This window comes from Pipistrellus kuhlii, unplaced genomic scaffold (assembly GCF_014108245.1).
Source record: "Pipistrellus kuhlii isolate mPipKuh1 unplaced genomic scaffold, mPipKuh1.p scaffold_m20_p_1, whole genome shotgun sequence".
Classification (NCBI taxonomy): Eukaryota; Metazoa; Chordata; class Mammalia; order Chiroptera; family Vespertilionidae; genus Pipistrellus; species Pipistrellus kuhlii.
The window spans coordinates 36,427,562-36,446,357 of record NW_023425404.1 but is presented as its reverse complement, the minus strand read 5'-3'; positions in this window follow the sequence as shown (position 1 = coordinate 36,446,357).

The window sequence follows — 18,796 nt, the reverse complement described above, 5'->3', positions numbered from 1 at the left end:
TGGACAGCAAAATAGGGAGCTGGTTCCTAAGCAGAACTCCAAGGTCTTGATGAGCTGAAGAGGTACAGACTGAAAGCCAAGGCTGATGAAATGGCTGATTTATAAGACAGGGAACCAGAGAAGAGGAAGCTGCAGAGACTGAGTTAGAGAAATCCCTGACTCTTTGGGAGAATACTATGTTGGATATGCTCAGAACATGCAATAAGCTGTACATGCACAGGCAATATGAGCTAAATGTAGATTCTGGGAGTCACACAGAGTGACATAGATAAAAATCCAATAGAGGAAGTAAAATGGAAAATTAAAACCTAGTCAAATAATAGAAAACAAATAGCAAAATGGTAGACTTAAAGTCAACCATGTTGATAAAATAATTCATTAACTGAAAGTAGATTAAGACTCTAATTCAAAGTTAGAATATGCCAGACTAGTAAAAACTAGAGCTCAAACTATATGTTGCTTTTATGAGGTATGCTTTAAATATAAAAATACATGAAAGTTTAAAATAAAAGACGGAAAATATTACACATGCAAAAACTAATCACAAGTGGCTAGATAGATTACAAAGTAGTCCTCCAAACAAGAACCAGAGAGTAAAACAGGGAAAAGGGGACATTCATAACAATAAAGGGTCAATTCAGTGAGAAGACATAACAATCCTACATGTGTATACATCTAAAAACAGTTTCAAGATACATGAAGCAAAAACTGACAGAATTGACAGGAAAAATATACCAATTTAAATTCTTAGTGACAAGTTTTAACACACCCATCTCAATAATGGAAATATACCAAAAAAAAAAGGCAAAAATAGATATTTGAGTAACATCAGCACATAACTTAATCTAATTGATATTTATAGAACAGTGCACCCACCCAACAGCAGAAACATATTTAACAAGTCAATGTACAAAGAATTCATTTAAATAAACCATGTGCTGAGCCATAAGACATGGATCAATAAATTTAAGAATATTGCAATCATACTGTGTATGGCCTCTCACCACAGTGGACTTAAACTAGAAAATAATTATATATAAAATCCTCAAATATTTGAAAATTAAGCCAAACACTTCTAAATAACCCACAGGTCAAAGAAAACAATCATGAAGGAAATTTAAAACTGAGTGATAATGAAAATACATCCATTGAAAATGTGTGGGATATAAATAAAGCAGTGATTAGAAGAAAATGTATTGTTCCAAATGCTTCTATTAGGAGGAGGGAAAGTAAACTTTCTCCTTAAGAAGCTGATCAGAGAAGATCAATTTTAAAGCAACGTAAGTGAAATGATTTAAAAAAAGAATAGTGCAGATGTCAATGAAGTAGAAAATAGACTAACAATAGAATAAATAAATGTAAACAAATATTAGTTCTTGGAAATATAAAAAAAATGTTATAACCCCTTTAACTAGATTGATAAAAAAATAAAAGATTAAAGCATAACTTAACAATATATGGAATGAAAGAGATGATTTAACATCACTAGATATACCACATTTTTTTAAAAATAGTAATGCAACATTGGCATAACGTTAACAAATCAGATGAAATGGGCAAATTTCTTAAAAAATACAAATTGGTATAACTGAAACAAGAAGAGGCAGATAATCTGAATAGTCCTTGATTTAAAAAAATTAAATTAATAATTAGAAATCTCACAATAAACAGTCCAATCCCAGATAGCTTCTCAGGTTTTAATTTTTTCAAACATATAAAAAAAATCAATCATATGCAACATCTTTTGGTAAACATAAAAGGATAAAAAGCTTCCCAAAACATTTTATAGGATTAGCATCACCCTGATATTAAAACATGAATTTTAGACCCGGAGCGGTGGGGCCCGGAGCAACTGGGCCCAGAGCAGCAGCAGCCAGGCCCGGAGCAGCCCGGCCCGGAGCAGCCGGGTCCGGAGCAGCCAGGCCCAGAGCAGCAGCAGCCAGGCCCGGAACAGCTTGCTCCTTACCTGCCCATGCCCCAGGGCTGCTTCTCAGACATGGCTGGAAACTTTTGGGGGAACTTCAGGGTCTGCTGAATCAAGTGATGAAGGCTTAGATCTGGATGTGTTGAGTTATTATAGCGCTGGGGTGTTGATCTGTGAGCGCCTTGTGTGGGGTCTGGATGAGGTTGGTTGATCTATTTGGAAGTGTCTTTTGTGTGAAGTGTATCCTTGGGCATGTGGAGGTATTATTGATTTGAGAAAATACTAAGTAATTGATTTACTACCTGAAAAATTTAAAGTTCTGAAAGTTTAAGGCAGGCGTCTTCAAACTACGGCCCGCAGCCACATGCGGCCTGCAGAGGAGTCTGATCCGGCCCGCCAGGTTTTTTGGGCAGTGAGCGCAGCTGAGGTGTGACAGTAGGAATTAGTAGTTCATATAGTCCGGCCCTCCAGCTCTCTGAGGGACCGTGATCTGGCCCCCACTTTAAAAAGTTTGAGGACGCCTGGTTTAAGGTCTCTTGCCAAAAAGAGGTTTTAAAGCTAACACCTTAATTTCAATGGAGAAAGGGGAGGACAAGCCCTTCCCACCCAGAACAGGTAATCCAATTCCAGCCAGCAGCTATCTTTAAACAATGTGTTCATTTTCATTTGAATGGTTACGCCTTTTGATAGCCTAAGGGCAAGTTTACATGTAAACAAGTTTGCTTCTCAGTTCCCAGGGCAGAAAAAACAAGGTTTAAAATTATTAGATTTTAAAATTTATTCTTAAAAATATAAAAGTTTATTAATTAAAAAAAAAACAAGAAAATCAAAAAACTTGATGAACAATATTAACTGTTGATTATAATAGAATCAGAGATACGGGAGGGGAGTGGACTGACAATTCTTGGAGAAAAAGGGGAGTTGTGGATGCAGGAAGAGACTGAACATAAACTGTGCACCTATGGATGAGGACAATGGGGGGCGGGGAAAGGGCAGAGGGTGGGGTGGGAACCTGATGGAGAGGGGGGAAGAAATGAGGAACCTTTGTAATAATATGAACAATAAAGATTGATTTAAAAAAATAAATAAATAAATAATGTCGACCATAAAAAAAAATTAAAATAAATTAAAAAAACATGAATTTTATAAGAAAAGCACAAATCAATATCTACATGGACATCAAGACAAAACCAAAGAACTTATATGAAAGCTAGAGGCCTGGTGCACAAACTCGTGCATGGCAGAGGGGAGAGGATGCAGGCACTTGGTGGGCCAGCCAGGCCCCCTGGTCAAACCCCAATGGAACTCCCAGTCAAGGGGACAATTTGCATATTACCCTTTTATTTTTTATTTTTTATAGGCATAGCCCATGGACAGACAATCCTGTACTGCAGGCCTGGCGTGAGGGAGGAGCCACGTTGAGGAGGACAAAAGAGGAAAAGTGGAGAATACCTAAAATACTATCAACAATAAAAATATAAATAAATATATAAAAATTAAAAATAATTTCCTAGTAAAATTATAAGAAATGTAACTGAGAATTACATAAAAGTTTAATACTTCATGATGATGGAGGTTTCAAATAAGAAATGCAAGATTGATTCAAAATCATAATGAATATGGTATAACTCTCCTTTAAAAAAAACAACAACTTTGCTTTAATTATTCTTAATAATGTTTTGTAGTGTTTACTGGGGAGGTGTGTCACATATTTCTTTAAAGTTATTTCTAGTATCTGCTATTTTGATGCTTTTGTAATTTATACTGATTCTGTTAAATGTTCATTCTCCAATTAGTCATTGCTAATATTTGGAAATACAAGTGATTTTTGTATACTGACCTTGTAACCTTTAATAATGGTAAATTCACTTATTCTAGTATTTTTTTAAGATTCCATAAAATTTTATAAAGATAATCATGTCATCTGTTAATAACAACAGTTTTGCTTGTTCCTTTCCAAATTTATCCCTTTTATTATTTCCTTGCCTTTTACACTGGAAATAATGAAAATGGAAGCTTCCAAACTTGTTATAGTTGGGCCTGAAATTCAACTCAGTTTTATAGAAACAAAAATGACAAGGGGAAAAGGAATGGTGTGTTACATTTTTCTCACTTGCTTTAAGCAATAACATACCAATTCCTCAAGGAAAGGAAAACTTTAAGTGGAACCAGCAGTTTGACTTAATGTTTATAAATATATTTGATTGACAAATATGTTACTCAAATCTGATTTTTTTGTATTATCTTATAGCTGCCTAAGGCTCTGTTTATTTTAATCTTTTTTTCTCTGTGTTGTTCAGATTGAATAATTCTATTGATATATCATCAAGTTCATTTAGAAAATTATTTTTAAATTAAGTTTTTAATTTCCTTTTGTTAAATCATTTTAATTATTTCTTGAGAGAGAGGGATGAAGGGAGAGAGAGAGAGAGAGAGAGAGAGAGAGAGAGAGAGAGAGAGAGAGAGAAGCATCGATGTAAGAGAAACATCAATCAGTTGCCTCCCATACATGCGACAACTGGAACTTGAACCCACAACCTAGGTATGTGCCCTGACCAGGAATAGAAAACTCAACCTTTTGGTGTATGGAACACTGCCCCAACCAACTGAGCCACCCTGCTCTTAATTTCCTTTTGATTCTTCTTTATACCTTTTATCTCTTTGCTGAGATTTCATATTATTATAATTTCAAAAAAGTTCTACCTTATTTCTTAAAGGATCATACTGTTTTATTCTGTTTTAGTTACTGACGGATAATTCCAACATCTCTGCCTTCCTAGAACTTGAACTTCTTGCTCTTGAATGTTGAAATTTACTGGTTCTTCAAATGCTGAGTAGGCTTGAATTGTTCCCTGGGATACTTTAAATACTATGTAATGAGACTCCAGGTCTTGTACAAATTCTAAGAAGAACATTGATTTTGGTTTGTCTTACTAGCCAATTGCCTAGGTTGGATTCAGGCTGCAAGTTTTAATCCACCTTCTATGGACGATGATTACCATCAGTTCAGGTTTCGAAGTGTTTGTTGTGCTGGTGGGATCTGCCCTGCATATGTGCTCAGTAGCCAGTCTGGGGACTCAGATGATTCCTCCATAGCTCAGTTAAAGCCTGCTGCAAGCTGTTTGGGGTCAGAATCAAGCATGTATACTTCAGAAGGGAACCCAGAAACCCACATGTAATTTAATGAGATTATTCTCTTCACCTCCCTTGTCTCCATGATCTCCCCCACACTTTCTGGCTATCTGAGGCCTCTCTTCCCAGGCCTTGAGCCAGAAAGCTGGCACCTTGGGATACCTGAGTGAAAGATATCAAGAGAGAAAGAAAGAAAGAAAAAGAAAGAGAGAGAGAGAGAGAGAGAGAGAGAGAGAGAGAGAGAGAGAGAGAGAGAGAGATCGATGGAAATTCACTCCACATTCTTGAGACTACAGGTCTTCTGGTTAGAATTTTAGGCACCTGTCTGGTCACCATTGAGTTCACTGGGCTGCCTCGAGATAGGACATGGAAAGAGAAGAGAAATTCCAAAGATTTCTCCCACGTTCTCTGACCTGAAGGAGCTTTTCCCAGTTCCTGGGACCAGAGAAAGAGGAGCTCTCTTCGGGCTTTGTTTCCCTGTGGATGTGTTCTTCTGGATCTGAGAGTTGCCCCTGCATGCCAACCAGGCAGTGTCAGAGGAAAGAAGCACAAGTCCTCACCAGCAGTTTTGTAGATTTTTGGGGTCTGATCTCCTTTCCCAGTCTGCCTGCACCATTTATTTCCAGTCTCCAAACTGCTGCGTGTGTTCTGTCCGGGACTTCTCTCCTTTCAGAGACAGGCAGGTGGGATCTGCCTGCTATATACGTCACAGCACCCGGACTATCCCATCGCAGTTTCCAAAAGTATTTTTACTTATCAAACTGCTGAAAAGCATGTTGACATGAATGACAGTGTTGTAAAATGTTTGTAAAATGAGTTAGATCCCAAATGTTAACATAAAACGTCTTCATACCCAGTGTGTTCGTGGAAGCTTCCAAGTAACTTTATTTTTATTGAGCCCCAGAATCTCTGTGCTTTTAATTGAAGAGATTATAAAGTAAGCTGTTAGAAGACATATAACTTGCAATTACTGATCTACATAAACCTCACTTTTCTTGGTACAGTACGACCTAAATATAAAAAATAGAAATAAAGCGGATGCTGAAACTTCTAAAGGATAGCAATTGTCATCAGTCACTAGCAGTTTCAAATTTCTGTGTTCTACAAGCACTTCCCTGCTTTCATTAACTGTATCCAGTATTGAACTCAGCACATATTTTGCTACTAAAATACCTACCAATGTAGCCCAGCCCATGTAGCTCAGTGGTTGAGCATCGAACAATGAACCAGGAAGGAAGTTATGGTTCCATTCCCAATCAGGTCATATACTACATGCCTAGGTTTAAGGCTTGATCCCCAGTAGAATGATTCTCTCTCGTCATTGATGCTTTTATCTCTCCCTCTTCCTTCCTCTCTCTGAAATTAAGTTTACAAAATTAAAATACCTACCAATTTATTTGTTGAACATGTTGGTTTTCTTACTAGATCTGGATGATGGTTTTCTGTTACTTAAAAAAAAAAAAATGTTTGTAAAGCTTGGAAAGCCATGGCAGTGTCCATCCCTACCTCACAAGGGCAGACGGTCCCTCACATGAATGTAGACAGACACACAGAGGATCACGATTTCTGTAAACAAAATACACCTTCCCCAGTCACTAACTCCACCTCTAAGAACCACCCCCCTCTGAACTGAAACCATAGCTCTGAGTGTTTTCTTGAGCTGAACTGAACCCACCATCCTGTAAGCCAGGACCTTGTTCAACAAATACCCACCCCAGGGGATTCAGGGTTCATGGGAATGATGGTGTTGGGAACAAGGTGCCTTCACACTGAGGAGAGTAGGTCTATAAAAGATGAATTGTGTGCTTCCTGCAGGAACTCCTAAGGTAGGAACTTGATAGAATCTACCAGGAAGTATGTTGGAGGTGGGGAGTGGGGAATTTAAAGAAAAATGACAGTCAGGCCGCATTATCAAAAACGACATGAGACATGGGTGCTGTACTTGACACAGAGGAAGGTCACAGAGCTGGATTCCTTCATGCATCCAGGTCCAGGCTGCCCCCTCCTCTCTATCTGAATGCCGGGCTGTGTGCTCTGGAAACACTCTCCTGCGGATTCAGACTTGAAATATGCCCGGTGGCTCTCAGAAGGACAGGGTCAAATATCTGGGAGGTAAATGCAAGCTCTTTCTTCACGTGTCACATGGCCGCGTCCCCTCGGCTGGAAAATAAACAGGTTGACTATCACTCTATTCATCCGTGTGAAGCATGGACACAGAGGGAGCATTTATCTTCCCGATCGACCTTTATCCAGGACGTGGCCCTGTTCTTGCCTTGCATCAAAGTCACCTACTTAAACGCACATTTCCTCAGGAATCCGAGCCTTTGCCTGATAGGGGAGGAGTGAGCTGACTCTGGGACAGAAAGCTATGAAGTGAACTTGCAGACTACTCAGCATTTTCTGACACAGGCTCCCCTTTGCTTTACTTCTCTCCTTCGTGAGGGCACACCATCCCTAACAGCATTCATGTAGGCTGCTCCCTGGCAGGAAGTGTTGAAAATAGACCCGTTCGTATGCTGTCCTTAAAGTTAATATTTGGTGTTGGTCAGATTAGCAGATAATGAAAGCTACTCTACATTTGGAATAGAATCAATTTGTCCATCACCTTCTATCCTTCCCTATTAAAAAGATACAGTTTATTAGGTTATTTCTCTTATAAACCTCTTCAAGAAACCTTGCAAAAATTCAATGGTTTCACCCCATAATTTATGGACCATCAACCATGAAATAACTTGGGTCAGAGAAAATCTGGGTGGGCCTGGATATAGGGCAAGTTTGGAGCAGTTTGGTAGAACTGAAGCAGGGAGTGGGGTCCTGGAAGCCCAAGAACAGATGTGGGTAGAGGAATACGGGCATCAGAGAATCAGTAACTTCAGGTAAGCCCACTCCCCATCTCAAGAGGGTTCTTTCATGTTGGCCCCGGGCTGATCCATTTGGATCTCAACAACAAGACTCCCAGTGCTCTTCGTCTTTGGGTGGATATGGCTAATGGGGAGCTCCAGTGAGAAATCAGGAGGGAAGAAAGGGTTTCTAGGGAATTTTTTTAAAAAAACATCTGAGTTTAATTCTTCTCAAAATGGCCTTTTATGCATCACCCTGTCCTTCTGAATTTGGATTCTGGTAACTCCTCCCTTTTCTTATTCTTTTGGCTCTAGGGGTGTTGATGGGTCCACACTCTCTCTGTTCTTCAGTGAATAGTACCTCTATTGTTTTGTTGGTAACTTTATTAAACTCTTCCGGGAATAACCCTAATGTGAGTGTATCTTCTGTGTTCTGTGTGAGTCTTGTCTGATGCAGAAATACCCTGAGAGGGGTGAATATCAAGTTGGACCATGCAGAGTTTATGGACAGTCACCGAGGCAAACACATATGACAGAGAAAAGCACCTCAATGTTTGGCTCAGAAACAACTCTCATCCTTCAGGTGCCAACATGACACAGGGCATCCCTTCAGCTCGCTGCATTCTGCACCAAAAGAACAATTTTCCCTCTTTCATTTCTCTTCTCCATTGAGCAACTGAGCAGGCCCCTGAGAGAATCCAGACTCTCTTGACTTGGCAGGGTCTGTGGACGTGTGTACAATAGCATTTTTGCTTTCTTTTAGAAACATCTGTGGGAAATCAAGGGCATCAAGATGGTATATATGGCAAGAGCTTGGCTCCTGACACAAAGTCTTCTCTTTGAGTTGAGTGGCAGCCCCTATAATCCTTGGGATTCCTCTGGTAGATTGTTGACTATCTCCAATACCAGCTTGCTTCAAAGCACTTGGCTGGCTGCAGCAGAGTTCCTGGGCTGATGTGTCTCCCAATTCCCATTGTTCTTTCCAAGCCAAGCTTTTCTGGATTTTTTAATGTCATCAGCATCCTTCAAAGAGTATGGATTGTCTATGAGACATAATTCTACAAAATTGTATAACTGAATAGTTCCCTTCCTTAGTAAAATATTATTTGTGTTTCTAAATAAATAAATGACCGTCTGCATTCCATTACCTTAGGCAAATCGGCAGAATCAGGGCCCTCCGTATCACTCATGTTACTAATTAGCACAATTTTTCTCCTTGAGATGCTGAGGATTGGTGTGGCTTCCACAGACATTGAGAGCCAAGACTCTAATCTCTAATGCATCTTCGGCCACCTCTACTGGGGAGCGGGCTTCAGCACATTACTGGCCTGTTTCTCAGCTGTCTGAGGACTTGATTTAATTATGCTGCAAGTCTGTCTTCTTTGGAAGTCTCCACACATGCTGTTTGCTCCATTATTATGGATTGCATTGCCTCTCTGCTGCGATGTCTCATTCTTGCCCTTCCTTGGGCTTTAGTGGCTAATAGACATTTGCATTAATTTTCATTTCTCCTGGTGCTTAATAAACATCCTCTTAGGTACTCATCCTGGAAGTAGGAAATCATTTATCTCAACCAAAAAGTTAAGCCTCAGACCCTTCCTAGAAACAAAACTAGTTTTGCTATTGTATGGTCCCTCCTATTTCTCACAGCCTCCAAGGAACAACACCGGGGACTTAGCTTATATCCATCTCGGGTTTTTCAGTTGCCACTCCTTAGTGCATCTCATAAAAGTCACTTATACATATTCATACATGTATGTACATACATGCACATACTCAATAAAGTCCATTGCTGCACTTAGTGACCCACGAATGGTTAATTAAACTATGATACCCATTCAACAGAAGAGTATGCAGTCACTAATACAATGTGTATACAGACTATATAAAACACTGTGAGAAAATATTTATGTTTTGCTGTTAGGAAACAAAATCGTACAGGTAGCATTACCACCATTATGTTTTAAAATATAGATATTCACATTCCCATGCCGATAAATAAGACAGATAGAAGATATCAACATTTTTACAATGGTTAGGGTTAAGCTTGAATGTCTGAGAAAGAATTCTTTCTCTTTCATTTCAAAGAGAGATATTTATTTTTTTAAGAGAGAAAATGATAACTTCAAAAATAAAAGAGAAAAAGCAAATATATTTTCTCATCATTAGAGACTCCAAATAATGACACTCAGCTAAGGTTGAAGGTGAAACACTGGAAGAGATGTGAAGTGGGACCACTGGAGAGAGAGACAAAGATTTGGAGCAGCTCGAAGTCCACAGGTTCCCAAGAGCATCCTTTTACCCTGGGGAAGGTCTCTTTTGCAGACACATCATGACTGTTAAAACTGTCAATGAAGGGAGCAGGGATGATGCTGACCTCACCATTATGTAGAAGACAATAGGGGTGAACCTATGGAGAAAAGAGTTCCTCTTACAGCCACCAGGCCAGGAGAGATGAAAATAATAGACCAGGAAACAAGCATACAATAGACAAGCACTCTGTGCCCGACTCGGATTATAAAATGAAAAATAAAGATTTAAGTACAAAAATGAATATTTACATAAAATAAGAGATTAAAATATAAGAAGTTGACAAATACAGAGCAGCATAAACTCCATAAAAATAACAATGTTTTTCTTACTTAACTGCTCTAAATGCCTCTATAATATATTTTCCTAAATTTTTTACTCTATACTGTCATTAACATTTCATGTGACAACATTTTATAACTAGAGGCCTGGTACAAGAAATTCACCCTAACTGCCCTCTCCTGCAGGCCTGATTGGTCCCAACTGCCCTCCCTTGCAGGCCTGATCACCCACAACTGCTCTCCCCTGCTCTCCTGATTGCCCACAATTGCCCTCTTCTGCTGGCCATCTTGTGGCAGCCATCTTTGACCATATGGGGGCAGCCATATTGTGTGTTGGAGGGACGGTCAATTTTCATATTACTTTTTTATTAGATGGGATATTTGCTACCTAAAATGTAGAAAGATAATTTTTTCCTCTGGTGTGGTTAACTGAAAAATTTTTAATTTTATATTGAGATAATTTTAGACTTACAGAAGTTTCAAAAATAGTACAAAAAGTTCACCCAGCTTACCCTAAGTTAACATTTTTTTGTAGCTATAGTATAATCACCAAATGTAAGAAATTAACTTTGGCACAATGCTACGAACAAAACTAGGTACTTTATTTGGATTTCACTTGTTTTATCATTTACATCCTTTCTCTGTTTCAGGATTCAACCCACATTGCATTTAGTTGTTGTATTCCATTAGTTTCCTCTAGTCTGTGACAGTTCCTCTACCCTTTCTTATCTTTTATGGTCTTGACCTTTTTAAGAACACTATCACACACATTACAGAAGGGCCCTCAATTTGAATTTTCTGGTGTTTTCTCATGATTAAATTGAACTTATGCATCCCTAGAAAGAGTTCCAAAGGAAAAATGCCCTGGTGCATCAGCGAGAGAAGATGTTGCTATCTTATTACTGGTGGTGTTAACCTTGATCACCTGGTAAAGGTGGCATCTGCCAAATTTCTCCACTGGACAGTTACTATTTCTCCAATTGTATTTTTAAATATTTGGGAAGAGACATTTTGAGACTATGCAAAAATCCTGGTTTTTCTTAAACGTTCATTTTCTAACTTTATTACCCATTAATGGAGCTTGCTCACAATGACTGTTAATGTGGTAATGCTGTGGTTTCGATGTTGATTTTTCCATTTCTCTCTTTTCTTCATTTATTAAGTGGAATTCTTCCATATGTAAGAGTTAGGTCTTCTCCTACATTTATTTATTTATCAATTACTTTTCATATATGTATGGATTATTGGCTATTTATTTTATTCTTTGGGTTATAATTTAATATCATCCTAATTTACTTTGTTGCTCAAATTCTTCCAGTTTTGACTTTGGGAGTTCTTTAAGATTGCTTTCTGTGTCCTTCAACATGCCCCCATCTTTCTCTTTTTTTAAGCACTTCCTTACTTTATGGCAGCACAAGATGCTCCAGGCTCATCTTCTATGTTCTCTACCCCAGCCCTTGAATTAGCCACTTCTCCAGGGAACTCCAGTTCCTTATAATGGGGAGTAGTATTTAGAAACCAAGATGTGGAGGTTAGGTGTCTTTGTTATCATGGGGTTGTCATTTGCTTCCCGGTCTTCTCAATGGACACAGGTACAAATATGATTGTACACTAACCCATGGCATGCACATCTATATTTATTTCTGTATTTACCTATGTATGTATATGTAGATATAGATATATGTGCATTGTATTTGGAAAAATAGGAGTTCCTATGATTCTCTGAGTCCAGTCTAGCACCACAACATTCATACCATCCTCTTTTCTTATTTGTTACTTCTTTTTTTCACAGTAAGAAACCTGCCTTTCATTATCTACAAAACTTATTGGTTCAACCGTAGTATACACAGATAGCAGTTTGAGAATTGCTACCCCATATCCCTTTGGGAAAGTATGTGCGTGCAGTTCTTTTTGTCTCTAGCCTTCCAGTGTAGAGTCACATGACAGATTTGCAGTATTTGAGTCAGCTCCTTTCTTCTCCATCCTTTTCATTGTAGTATGCCAATGGTCCTCAAAGGGGGCTATTTTGCCCCAAGGGCACATTGGTAATGTCTGTAAACATCTCAGGTTGTCACAACTGGGGAAATAGTATTGATATGTAATGATAGAGGCCAAGGATGCTGCTAAACATTCTGCAATGCCCAGGATACTACAGATAAGAATTATCTGGTGCTAAAAGTCAGTAAATTATTAAGTGTATACCTTATAGATGTTCTCCTTTTAATAGATCCTGAATTTTTGTTACAATTTTGACATCAGAAAGTGAACTATTCTTATTGAGTAATCATTTATTTTATTACTTTCATTTCACAGCCTATTAATCTTCATCTGAATTTTCTCCTTGTTTAATAAATAAAGATGACGAAAGTACTCACTTCATATAGACTCAAACCAGAAATTCTTACTTGTTTTAGTGATAGGTTCCAAATGATCTTTGCAAACTGCAGTCAAATTGGCATAGTCCCAACCAACTTTCCTTGAGCAGAATCCCATATTTATGGCCACTCCATGCCACCTGGACACACAGGAAGGAGAAGCTAGACTGGAAATACACTGTGGTGTTCGCTGACATGAAATATCTGGCTGTTGTGAATTTTACAAACACATATGAGCACGTTGCTAGAACTCCCCTGGGCTTTGGAAGGGATCTTAGATGAAGGACCCTAAACAAACTCTGGTAGCTTCAAAGAATTCTTTTTCTACCCAGAACACAGAGATAGTTGCACAAAATTCAGGCTCTGAAGGAGCTTGCAGCTTAGGAAAGAAGGCAAATCTGTGATCAGAGCTCTCTTAGGAGATAGAAACGATCAGACATTTAGACTAGGCCCTTGTACCGCCCCTCTAACACACACCAGGAAACTGAACACCCAGAAGTCTCTGATTCTGTGTGGCCACTGCTTCTCATGGGCAGTCAGAGGACAGCCTCCTCACACAGGCCCCAGGGGGCTCTGGAAGCGAAGGCAAGGCTGACCTCTGAGTTTCTCCTCTGCCCTTTTGTTTTCTCACAGGAATGGCGAGTAAAGGAAGAGCTTGAAAGAGGAGAGAGTACGTCAAAAATATCATCATCCTAAATACTGTGATTTGAAGTCATTTTTCACTGCCAAGAAAGAAAAAAAAAAAAATAGTAGTCAAGCTTCTGAAGGCGATATTTACTCTTCCAGGGAGAGGACATACGGCACAGCTTCTGACAAGATGTCAAAAGTGTGCTCGGCAATTTAACTAGTAATAATAGTGAAAACAACAAATACAGCTCTGAATTAATCCAGCATCTTTCATCTCTGTGTATCAAAGAGTGTAGCCAATGTTCCCGATAACAGATGTCTGTGAAACAGAAATGGAAGGCATTGTCATTCCTGGGTGACAGATGAAAGCACAGAGAAGCTAAGGAACTGCCCTCCAAGTGAATCAGCTGAGGACACGAGAGCGGACCGGCCTCCCTCCAGGGCATCGTTGCCTCCCTGAGTCTGTGAGAGCCCTTTTCTAAGCGGTTTGGGCTTAAGGGGTGCCTGCACATGAGCAACACAGGGTATCCAGAAAGCACTGAGCCTCGGAATTTGGCAACAACATCTCTCACCAAGATAGCTCTGCACCTGTGCAAGTGAGTCAGTGAAAGAGCTTTGAAAGTCCGTTGTTCACAAGCCTTGCTGGATGTGCTCTGGGAAAGTACTGGCCCACAGAGCCTACCTTTGGGAGTTCATAGTGTATGGGGTAAAGGAAAGAAAGACACACACCCCTCAAATACTGCACTTCAACCACAGGGAGCTGCCTGAATTCCCCCCACGTGCAAAGGGACTGTCTGCACCTTAGTCCAGGTCGCTCCTTTCCTTTGTTTTCCCCCTTCACTAAAGCATCAACAAACTATCAAGACTGACACACACACACACACACACACACACACACACACACACGGCTTTCCTTATTTTTTTAATCTTGCAGACTATATAGCTTTCTGTCACAGGTCCTCTAACTTTGGTGAATATATTGGTTTACATTTCTGCCTTCCCTACCAAACTCACACCTCTTTGTCAAGGGGGATGTGTTATAGTTATCTTTGTATGCCCAAAGTTCAGCACAGTGTCAGGTTCATACCAGATATTCAAGGCAGTTTCTAGAAAGAAGGAGGGGTGAGGGGAGGGAGGGATGGATTGAGGGAGGGAGGGAGGCATATGTTAGACATATTCCTATTCAGCATTTAGCAATACTTCTCAACTGAGGGCTCATGTCTTTTTTAATTGCAGAATTAAAATTTTGTACAGAACTTCTCATTTCAGTTTCTTATTTGTCAACTGATTCTGTAATAAAAAAAACATTCAAAAATTAATACCTCACTCACAGTATAAATTTGCCCCATTTTGTAAAATCCTGGCCAAGTGGAGTATATTTAAAATTGCTGCACATTTGTTGAAAGGGGTATTATTTTCCTCAGCATTTTTGCTTTTTAAATTACTGGAAACATTCTTGCATCTTTAGTAGTCTTCCTTTTTTAAAAAAAAATAAACATTCAAGTGTAAAAACAAAAACAAAATGTTAAATGATGTATTTTAAAGAGCTCCTTCGATAAATATAGCCCATTCTAATTACCACTGAATAGACTTTAATTCTATTTCACAAAAATGTCTTGTCGCAACTTTTTTTTAATTTCAGAATTGAATTTTTTCTTTTCAGCTTTTATCATTTGGGAAACCACTTCTCCCACTCCTTCAGTTCTCTATTTCTGAAAGCACATGGGTTGGACATTCTCAGTCTGTTCTCCATGTCTCTTAGCTTATCTTTCATATTTTCCATCTCTTTGTCTCTGTGCATGACCCCACCCACAGTGTTATGTTCTGGGCATATCCAATCCATAGTTGATCTTGTCTCCTGAGCATATTTTTATTCCAGTTACTTGATTTTTCATTTCCAGTGCCTAATTAGCTCATTTTCATATACACCTGTTCTTGATTCCTACCTGCCTGGTTTTATTTCAAAATGTCTTGCTCTTGTTAGGCGTCATTCCTTCTTTTATATATTTGGGAATCTTAAACAGACTCATTTTAAAGTCATTTTCAGATTGCTCTATTATTGACTTTCCATGGGAATGAATTCTACTGATTTTCAGCTTGTTGACTGTCTTTTCTGGCATTAGTTCTCTTCATGTGCTTTGGAACTTTAGTTATTAGCAAATTCATCCAGAGAGGATATGGTCTGTTTCCCCCTCACCCTCTCTCTTTCCTCTCACCACTCCCTGTCTGGGAGTTAATCAGTTTCCTCCCTCAGAATGCCTAGCCTAGAGTCACGTCTGATCATTGGGACTCCAGTTCCTCGTCCTAACGTGATCTTAGAAGTATCTCAGATCTAGTTGCCGAGCCAGCAGGTTCTTGTGGTGCGGCGCCCTCTGCCCCTTCCCTCCACCTGGGCATTTAGCACCCACAATATGCTGCAGCTCCTAGCAGTGACTGACGCTTCTTCCAGCCACCCTTGAAGAGCTGGCAGTGGGCCTCAATGTCACCATGAGCTTGGGTCCAGTCCGCAATCATGAGCCCAGAGCTCTAGTCCTGGCAGCCACATCTCAAGCTCCTCTGCTTGTTCCCAAGTCCAAGAGCCCAGCAAGGCTACGGCCTCAAGCTCCATGTTCTGTTTTGTTGGCAGGTTTTTTCCCCCACAAAGGTCTTTATCTCATTGAATATGGCTATGTTTAAGTTCTTTCTGAAATAGCTATTGTATCATTACAATGTGTTTGAAATTAAGGGATCTTTCAAAGTGTGAAATCTCAACACTGTCTTGACCCATCTAGGCATTTTCACAGCGTTAGTCAGCCTGTGAACACTGATCTCCCGCTGTCTAGAATGTGCCCTGTAACCTGCAGGCTCAGTTCCCCAGGCCTGAGTCCTGGGCCAATGAGAACCAAGCCTGGGATCATGGCCCACGAGCTAGCAGGGTCTGCAAATAGTCTCTGGTTCTCGTACCTGTGCCCTCAGGGTGCAGCCTGCTCCTGAGTTCCCACTGGGAAAGTAGGCTGCAGTTCCCCATGAAGTAAGCACCCACCATCTGAGCCCACCCTGCCCACCCAAGTCTGCCTTAGAGGCTCACCCTCCTGACCCTCCTAACCTAGCCTGGTCTGGATTTATGTTTCAGACCTTCATTGGAAAACCATGAGCCTCCCACAAATACTATCACTTTTGTCTCCAAGTATTCAGATCAGACCCCACCTGCACTGAGCTTAATCTAATGCTCTCAGTCTTGGCCCATACTTCAGGCCTCTCTAAAACCCACACCACCCACCTCCTAGCCTGGTCCCAGTTCCTGCCTTCTCCCTGACAGAAGCTGTCACCCCCACTAAGGGTTTTACTCCTAATTAGTGTGTGTGTGTGTGTGTGTGTGTGTGTGTGTGTGTGTGTGTGTCTGTGTTTAGGAGGTTCCCACATATCCAAGCAATGCTCTGATACCAGCTGGGTCTCTATAATTCGACTCAATTCTGATATGACCTGGAGGCAGCATCAGATCCCTAGGTTCAAGGCTCAGTCCCACAAGACTGCCCTCCTCCACCTTCAATGCCAATTGCAAGTCCAGGTTGCTTCTGACCAACCTGCTATAAATCATAGGTTTCCATGACCCATCCTTGGGTTTGATTAGCTTGCTCCAGCAGCTCTCAGAATTCAGGGGTACATTTCACTTACCAGATGATGGGTTTCTTATAAAAAGGATACAACTCAGGAACAGACAGATGGGAGAGATGCACAGAGCAGGTTTGGGGAAGGGGTGAGGAATTTTGTGCCCCAACCAGGAAGGCCACTCTCCCCAGATCTCCATGTGGCCACCAGCCTGGAAGCTCTTTAAACCCCGATCTTTTAAATTTTAATAGAAGCTCCATTCAATACTGGCCTTTGGAGAGTAAACTCCATCTGAGTCCCTCTCCCTACCCAGGGCACAGAGGTTGGGGGTGGGACTGCACGTTGGTTCTCCTGGCAATAAGCCCCCATTCTTAGATGGTTTCTAAAAGTCACCTACATTGCCATTTAAAAAAAAAAAAACTTTTATGGCTCTCATAACTTAGGAAATACCAAAAGTTTTAGGAGATCAGTCCCTGGAAAGGGGACAAAAACCAAATATATATTTCTTATTATAAATCACAATATCACACCTACCAGCTGGAACTGGACAAAAGATATAACATGTTCTCATGGGTTTCTCTCCACAGTTGGTAAGTAGATATTGTTACCATTTTTATCTCTCATAGTATAATAGTGATATCTCTTGCCAGTTCACAGTGTGCCAGGATCAGTGCTGAGCACCTCATCCACAGTAACGCACCTAAATCCTTGCAATGCCCCTGTGAAGTGGTTACTATTACACCTCCTCGTTTTATAGATGCAGAGGTTGAGGTTCAGGTTAAGTGACATCTCTAACATGTGAGCTTAACCTGCCTGGTTTTTTGCCGAGCTTAACCTGCTCGGCAAATTATACTTAGTACAGAAACCGGGTTCATCTCAACCCAAAGCCCATGCCCTTGGCCAAATGCTGCATTGCCAGATTCATCTTAGCCTCGATCTGGCCGGATCTCTTCGTGGCATTTGACACTATCACCAATACCTTCTTCCCCGGGAAGTTCTCTTTGGGCTTCTGGGAACCTGAAGTGGAGTGAATTTCCCCTCATCTCTGTCTCTCTCACAGGTTTTCCATGTTCTTCCCATCAATCCTGATGTTCCCCAAACTCCCACCTTCTTAGATGTACCACAGACTACTCAACTGCAACACAGTCAATCCTGAACTCGTTACTGATATCACCTATCTCATCTACTCAGGCTCCCAAACTAAAGCCAGAATCGGCCCTGTAATCCTTCTATACCCGTGATTGGCAAACTGCGGCTCATGAGCCAGATGTGGCTCTTTTGCTCCTTGAGTGTGTCTCTTCCACAAAATACCACGGCCTGGGCAAGTCTGTTTTGAAGAAGTGGCGTTAGAAGAAGTTTAAGTTAAAAAAAAAAAAAAATTGGCTCTCAAAAGAAATGTCAATCATTGTACTGTTGATATTTGGCTCTGTTGACAAATGAGTTTGCCGACCACTGCCCTAGACCATCACTGAACCCCAACACCCATAGATAGACACAGGCAGATTTTTATTTTTCTCTCCAGCACGCAAACTAAAGCTGGCCCACCTTTGCATTTCCATTTCCTACAGAATATACCCCAAAGCCTCTGCCAGATGCCCATGCCTTCTTTCTATCCTCACTATTCACCTGCACACTGCCCAGGCTCAGAGAGCTAGAGCCCTACTGTGGCAATCACTTACCCCCTTTCCCCCCCCCCCCCCCCCCCGCGCCCCCACCCCA